An 8,951-nucleotide genomic window follows, 5' to 3' on the forward strand; every position below is an offset into this window, starting at 1 on the left:
CAATAAACATATGAATAATATTCAATCTAATTCAGTCATGCAAATTTTTTAAACTATATGTTTTTTCTTCTAACCAAGGAATAAGAAAATACAACGGTTTTATAGTATGGAATGCTCCTTAAATGATGGCTGAAAAAGAAGTTAATAAGTCTATATGAAAGTTTTGGCATGACTTATGTCAAGCACAAGTGCCCAAAATGATGAGCAAAAGTGAAGACTTCTTATCTGTCAATAGTGTGACGATAAAATTTTGTGACATGAAAAACTAGAAAAAAAACAAAGCAAAAAGTTCTCATTTCACTTATGTCAAAATACTAAGAGCCATCTAAGTCACAGCCAACATCACACTGAGTGGGCAAATGCTGATAGCTTTCTTCTTAAGAATTAGAATAAGACAAAGATTCCCACTCTTACCATTCCTATTTAACATAGTACTGTAATTCCTATCCAGAGCAGACAGGCAGGAGAAAGAAATAAAAACCATCAAAATGGGAAAAGAATAAGTCAAACTATCTCTTCTTGCTGACAATATGATTCTATATCTAGAAAACCCTAAAGACTATGCCAAAGGGCAGTAATAAATAACTTCAGTAAAGTTTTGGGATAAAAAATTAATAAACAAAATGTACAGAAGTCAGTACATTCTGTGAATCAGGAATGTTTAGGCTGAGAGCAAAATCAAGAACCAAATCCTAATTACAGTAGCCACACACACCATGAAAAAAAACCACCTGGGAATAAATGTAACCAAAAAGGTGAAGATCTCTACAAAGAGTACCACAAAACACAATTGAAAGAAATCATAGATGACACAAAAAAATGGAAAAATATTTTATGCTGTTGGGTCAGAATAATTAATATTGTTAAAATGGTTATACCATACACCTCAATGTGCAGATTCAATGCTATTCCTATCAAAATACCAATGTCAAACTACCAGCGTCATTTCAATAGATTTAGAAAAGACTATTTTATAATTTAGATGGAACCAAAGAAGAGCCCGAATAACCAAAGCCATCTTAAACATAAAGAACAAAATGGGAGGCATTACATTACCTGAGTTCAAACTATATTATAAGGTTACAATAACCCAAACGGCATGAAACTGGTACAAAAAAGACACAGAAACCAATGGGACAGGATGGAGAAGTCAGAAATGAAGCCTCATGTCTACAACCAACTGATCTTTGACAAAGTTCACAAAAATAAGCAATGTGGAAAGGACCCTCTATTTAATAAGTAATTATTATTAAATTATTTATTAAATACGGTTTACTGGGTTAACTGGCTAGCCATATTCAGAAGAATGAAACTGAACTCTGACCTTTTACCTTATACAAAAATTAGCTCAAGATCAATTAAAGGTTTAAATATAAATTCTCAAACTACGAATTCTAGAATAAAACCCAGAAACAGCATTCTGGACATTGGTCTTGGGGAATAATTTATGACTAAGTTCTCAAAAGTGATTGCAACGAAAAGGAAATTGACAAGTGGGATTTAAGTCAACTAAAGAGCTTCTGCACATCCAGAAAAACCTAACGACAGAGTAATGTAAAATCTACAGAATGGGAGAAAATATTCACAAACTATTCATTTGAAAAAAGTCTAATATCCAGATTCTATAAGGAATTTAACTCAACAAGCAAAAAACAACCCCATTAAAAAGTGGGCAAGATACACTAACAGACACTTCTCACAAGAAGACTTACAAGCAACCAACAAGCATATGAAAAAATGCTCAACATCACTAATATCACTAATCATCAGAGAAATGCAAATCAAAACCACAATGCAATACCATCTCACACCAGTCAGAATGGTGATTATTAAAAACAAACAAACAAACAAAACAGATGCTGACAATGATGTGGAGAAAAAGGGAAGCTTGTACACAGTTGGTGGGAATATAAATTGGTTCAGACATTGTGGAAAATAGTTTGAAGATTTATCAAAGAACTTAAAATAAAACTACTGTTCAACCCAATAATCCTATTACTGGGTATATATCCAAAAGAAAATAAAGTATTCTACCAAAAAGACACATGCACTTGTATGTTCATCACAGCACTATTCACAAAAACAAAGGCATGGAATCAACCTAGGTGTTCATCAATGGTGGATTGGATAAAGAAAATGTGGTACATATACACCGTCAAATATTACACAATTAAAAAAATGAAATCATGTTCTTTGCAGTAATATGGTTGCAGCTAGAGGCCATTCTCTTCAGTGAATTAATATAGGTACAAAAAATCAAATACTGCATATCTCACTTACAAGTAGGGACTAAATATTGCATTCTCCTAGACATAACAATAGCAACAATAGAGAGTGGGGATAAATAAAAAAAACTAAAGGGGTAAATGAGGAGGTGGGTAAAAGTTAAAAAAAAAAAAGCTAACTATTGGGTACTATGCTCAGAACCTGGGTGAAAGAATCAATCGTACCACGAACCTCAGCACGACACGGTATACCCGTGAAAAAAACCTGCAATGTACCACCTGAATCTTAAATTAAAACGTTGAAATAAAAATAAAATAAGTCCTCATTTTTCTTCAACTAAACAATGGAGGTTGTTAAATAAACTTTTTAAAATAAGGAGTCTGAAATTTTATAAAATAATCAATGTTGAATTATTCCTCACTTTTGTCTAGATACAAAAAAAAATCAGCATGTAAACAAAAACAAAATACAACATTTGTTTTATTTTCCCGGTTATTTGTTTGTTTATTCATACCAAATACTAAGAAGTATTTTATCTGAGTGGTATTGATGTCTGATTTTTATTTGTGTCTTTAACATTTCTTGATTATGTAAATTTTCCACTATGCACACAAATTACATTTATATTCACAAATATATTTAGGATAATATTTTGAGAAAATTCAACCCACAAATGCCCATTAAATGAAGAATGCACTTACCTTTAACCCTCGTAGTTTTCTAGTGTTCATATTTGAAACATTTCATTTTTATTCATGGTGTTTGTTGGGTAGACTGGGGAGAATCTCCAGAACCCAAGAATCTGGTGAAATAAAGTGAGGTAATTAAGAGCTATGTCTGTAGTTATAAATCATCCGAGAAGTAACACCATTTGAAATGAACAACAAAAACAGACCTGTAAAAACTGTCTTTAATATACATAGGGTAATATGGAACTTGGAAAATTCTATTCAAAATCATTTTAAGATAATTTTACTTTCCCCAGACATTTGTGAAGTCCTTCTGACACTTTTGGAGACAGTCAGGTACAAAGTAAATCTTTGAGCAAATCATGTATTTTAAGAATATTCAAAAAATTAAAGTGTATTGCTGTGGCATGTTAAGTAAACCAATCATGTGATCAGAGGGTTGGAAATTTCAGCCTCACCCCTCAACCTCCAGGGAGGTGGGAAGGGCTGCAGGTTAAGCTGATCGCCAATGGTCAACGATATAATCAATCATGCCAATCTAATGAATCCTCCATAAAAACCCAAAAGGAGAACTTCTGGATAGCTGAACTCACAGAGGTCCCTGGAGGATAGCAGCACTTGAGAGGGCACAGAAGCTCCACAACTCTTCCCCCTATCTCACTTAGGCATCTCTTCCATCTGGCTATTATCTGTATCCTTTGAAATATGCTTCATAATAAAAGGATAAACTTAAGAAAACTATCCATTTATTTTTTAATTTGGAATTTTAAAATATTAAACAGTACTATAATACTTTGGGACATTAAAAATAAGAGAAGAATCAAAGTTTTGCTAATAAGGGACAAGAGTATTGAGTGACAGGCAATTTCAAAACCAAAATGATTCTATCTTTTCACATAGCTGTCATAGCTTCACCACCAAGAAAACTGTCACATTTTTAGAGAAGCCCCTAATTTTGAAAGAATTTCTGCCAACTTCTTTCACTGTGTTTTATTTCACCTGACAACAGTGTTTACCTCATGTGATAGGAACAGTTTCATAGCAGTAATTAAGAAAATGTAATGAACAGAGGTTGGTAGCAAAACACTTTATTATTGATTTTTGCTTATAGCTTTTCACTGTGTAGATAGGTTATAAATTCAAAATATTATTGGCATTTATAAATAAAATAGAATCTCATATAAAAATTATAATAGCTAGTAAGTACTAGCTCATAAATAAAATTACTTATATTTTTCAATGAAATGTATTCCTTAATTATGAAAATCACAACCCTGAATTTAGCACACTAAATATCTTCAGGTGCAATTTTTATTTGAGTCATCATTCTGCTTTCTTCAACTACATGTTTCTGTTACTTGTTGTTTCACCTTCCTTCCTATAAATATATGTCACAGCCTATATTTCCATGGCAACAGTGTTCTGTTCCGCCAGTTATCAGGAAGAAAAAAAAAAAATGGGAATGTGTTCCCTATGGTAAATGATTAGCTGAACTAAAACTATCAACCATGGTTGGGACATTTACTGGTATATATTCTATGCCATGTGATCATGGAAAACCTGAGTTTATCAAAACAACAGAAATTTTGTATATTTACCTGAGAACTTTATCATATCAAATTGCATTTTGGAAGATCAAACAGTCAAAAATATGTTACTTACCTGTATTAGATCAGAATATTCCACTATTTATTATACAATGAGTTTGTGGTATACTAATAAATTTACATGTTAAAAAATGTTTCATGAAGACATTTGTAAATGCTTATTTAAATAATGTAAATCATGACTGACTGAAGAACTTAGAATATTTTCAAAAAATGTGAAGTCTGGGGTTTTATCCCACTTGCAAGCTAACGAGTTAACTTATCACGGTTTCATGGATGCTGACAAAAGTCATACAAGTCCTGGGTCAAAGATAAATTATTTTATTATTCATGGCCCACCAGGCAGCATGAGCATTGGCATATTTTTGATAATTGTCTTCGCTCTTACGTTTCACAGAAGCAACGTGAATATGCCCAGAGGCAGCCAGTACATGCAGCAGGTTGCATTACAATAGAAGAGCCCTAAGTTTAGGAAACCCAAATTTCTTATAATGGACAGTAAGCATGCTTTTTCTTTATTGAAGAAGTATTATGTTGAATAGCATGTATGCCTTACATTTGCTCCAGAGGAAGATAGTATATCTATTTCCCAAGCTGTTCACTATAATAATGTATTTGAAAAGGTAGTCCAGATTAAAGAGCATCTTGTGTCTCCACTCAGAAGACATTCAGAAATACAATAGTCGATGGAGAATTGTCTCCTAACAGTCCTTCAATATGCTTATTTCCATTGTAAATCTTTAAGAAGTAGGAGGATGTTCTAAATCTAATTTGCATATCAAAATTGTATATATGTGTGTGTGTGTGTGTGTGTGATGTGTGAAATATCTCTTAGTAAGAGGATGTAGAAATCAAGAAAAAGTTGAAGTGAAATTTTTTCAGTGCTGGATATTTTCAAACAACTTAACATTCCCCTACCATTGCGTTCTTAATTATTTTAAAGTATAATGGGTAATAGGAGCTTTTCATTCAATTTAGTGAAAATATTTATTTAGGTATAATGGCCTATATTTGAATACCATCTCCAATACTAACTGTTCAGATGTGAAGAAAAAAAAAAGAGAAAAACTCTCTGAACTCCAGGCTTTTTTTCCTGTGAAATTTTACCTAATGAATTCAATTTTTTGACTAAATGAAATAATGCATGTAAATAACTTAATGTTTCCTAGTAAGTACATATTTTCTATATAATTAAAATATATTATAGAATATTATATCATATTAATTTCTATATTATAATTTGAGCAATTATGAAATAAACCTGAACATTAAATTAATATAGGAGTTTTAAAGTAAGGGTAAAGTAAAAACTGTATTAAATATTTGTGCATGCCCAGAGGCACAGGCATATATACATGTAAGACAATATTCATTAGAAAATGTCAAACAGGGACCTAGAAGAATGTTGTCACCAAGATGGTAAAGTACCAGCCCTCAACACCACCACATAAGAACAAATATAAACTGCTATCCAAATATCAAAATAGTCCAGAGAGGGCTCAAGGATCCATTAAAATCTGCAGCAACACAGTAGAGTTAAAAACTGGAGAATATCTACATAGAAAGGATTGCAGGTGAGATTCACATACCTTAGACACCAGGAGAAAGCTAGGAGCAAAGAAGAAAGGCAAAAGCTATTGGTATCAGTCATACAGTAGGAATCATTGTGGTCCTCAGTGGCCTGCTCCACAAAGGACACTGGCATCTTTTGCCATGAAGGTAACCAACAGTCATTTCTACCAGAAAACCCCAGAGATAGAGATATGGCTGCATAAGTCCTCGCCTACTCAAGGGGTTGCCACCGTTGAGCTGCTTTGAAAAATAAACCTCTCCCAAACCCATGAGTCCTCCAGCCTTGGAGCCATGGCTACAATGAGAGTGCCCACACTATCAAACTAAGCTCTGTGTCTGTGGTGAACCAACCTATCTCTCAGACACCAGGGCCATTGTCATAGCACGCTAGTTTGCACTATGTGTTCCGGAGAGAAGTTCTTGCTGCATGTGCCAAACTCCAGGCACCAGCTCAGTTGCCACTAAAACTAGTTCCTGCCTGGACAACAGACCTTTTCTAATACTGCTCATGCCTGAGGTCCTGTTCTTGGCTCCCTCATTACTTCACAAACATCCATGTTTTGCATACTGCTACCAATGCAGTAGGAGGGATGCCTGTGTCCTAGACGTCAGTGCCAATACAGACCTGGCTCTCCAGTGTTATAGTCTTCCATGCATGCCTATACTTCAGGCCTCAGCCGTGTGGCTACTCAATGGACACCACTCATCAAAGACACCAGGTGCTACTGCCACCAGGAGTGAACCTGTAAGTGAGACCCAATGCCAAGAGGGGCCACATCAGTCACAACTTTCCCAGTGGGAGAATAACTGATTGGGAGGATGTTAGAAGCCACTGCCACTAAAGACCCCAACAACCCTTGCTGCCGCTGAAGACTTCCACAGCATTGGTGCCTGAAGATCCCTGCAATCTTCATCAACACCAACCTCAACTAACAGAGCTACACACAGACTACACCTGTGTCCACACAGGTGCCAGAGCACCACAACATATCTAGCACGTGCCGTTGCATCCATCCACGCCAAAGGGGAAGGTCTTTCCTTGTAAAAACTAGCCTGTAAAATGCCGGACATCAAAATAAGGCAACAAAAATCCACGAAGAAGACACACACACACACACACACACACACACACACACAAAGAAACATAACACCACCAAAATAACACAATAATTCCCAGTATCTGACTCCAAAGAAATGACACTATATAAACTGCCTGACAAATGTTTAAATAATTTTTAAAAACACAACAAACTTTTTAAAAAATGCTGATAGATGATTCAACAAAATTACAAAAAAAAGTTCTAAGATTAAAAATTAACAAGATTATATATATATATTATATATATGATCTTATATATATAGATGGATGGATGGATAGATAGATTAGATAGATAGATATTTCCTGAATTTCTGGAACAAACAGAAATTCTGGAAATAAAAAAAAAACAGAATGAAGTGAAAATGTAAAATAGAGTGTAAAAGGTAGAAACCTGTTTCCAGTTTGTTAAAGAATATAAACTGGTACTTCCTATCACACTAGTACCTGATGGGCACATGTGTCCAGGTGGAGTCTCCTGAGGGTGGCAATTTTAAGAAAGAGATTGATATTGACTTCTAGGGCTATCTGCTGCTCATTAGAGATGAAGAGGGGCTCCTAGAAGGCATAGTTTGCATGCAGGTGGATGTTGTTATGTTTTTCCACACCTTGGAGAATGAGGTAAGTTTGCAGACTGTTTACCACTACTACAGTTGAATGGCCAGCTATCGGAACACAAGGGAGATTCTTCTAGTTCTGATGGGAACCCAGGATGCCATAAGTTCCACTAACCCAAAGGTCATTGATGACACCAGGGTGAGGAAGCCCTCTAATGACCTAAAGTGGTGCATGTACTATGAGATGTGTACTACACACGGGCTAAAAGTGGAGAGGGTCTTTCAGGACATTGACCAGAAGATTATTGTCACAAGGAGCTATTTCTTCTCTGTCCCATCAACTCCCAGCACCAGCCAGAAGGAACTTTGGCTTGATGTTCCTTCCACTGCCAACAAGCCTATGCCTAATCATAAGCAGTCCAAGTGCCGGTCCAACCTTTTCACCTCTTGAATACGGAGTGACCCAGAAAGAGAGAAAAAAAGGCCTGGGGAGTCACGTGGACAGCATGGGGAGCAGCAGAGCCATCCCAGTTAAACAGGACTTGCCCTTCTTTGTCTTTGCACTGAGAGCCAGCACTTACCTCAAGCCTGCTAGAGCCTGTGCCCATTATCCTCCCGCTGGCCAGGGCTGAGGGGTGGTCAGACCAGCCTGCATTGTGCTGAAAGCACACAATCATCCCAGCTTTCCAGGCCTTAATCAATAGGCAGTGGGAGTGAACTCCAGATTGGCTGATTGCTAGCAGATTGCCACTGTTTGTCCTGACTTCAGTGCATCTCTGATAGACCTTTGACACCTTCCAACAACGAGTTCATGGGAGGAAGAACTGTAGAAATGGAGAGATCCTCAAGAAAGCTGGGCAACTCACAAAACACCCCTTAATTTCTACAGCAGGCAATTCACTCCACAAAGGAAAGAAATCGATGAGAACTTACACTTTTTCTTTGAGGAGCCTTTCTTTAAAAAAAAAAATCATTTACTGGAGCTTTGCATATTTTGGGTACAAGCAATGGTAGAAACATAAGACATTAAAAAGCAAAAGAAAGAATCTCTGAACTAAATGACAGTTTCTTGAAATATATACAGTCAGAGGAAGAAAAATAAAAAGGAATAAAGAAAGCTCATGGAATCTGTGGGACAGCATCGAAAGAACAAATATTCAACTTACAGGAATTCTAAAAGAAGAAAAGTACAAAAGTGCATAAA

At 35.7% G+C, this 8,951-nt stretch overlaps 1 pseudogene; it reads left to right on the forward strand.

Moving 5' to 3' along the window:
- Window positions 1-6,749: 6,749 nt before the first annotated feature.
- Window positions 6,750-8,444, forward strand: LOC126954424 (arf-GAP with GTPase, ANK repeat and PH domain-containing protein 1-like; annotated as a pseudogene).
- Window positions 8,445-8,951: the final 507 nt, after the last annotated feature.

This window comes from Macaca thibetana, chromosome 5, assembly GCF_024542745.1.
Source record: "Macaca thibetana thibetana isolate TM-01 chromosome 5, ASM2454274v1, whole genome shotgun sequence".
Classification (NCBI taxonomy): domain Eukaryota; kingdom Metazoa; phylum Chordata; class Mammalia; order Primates; family Cercopithecidae; genus Macaca; species Macaca thibetana.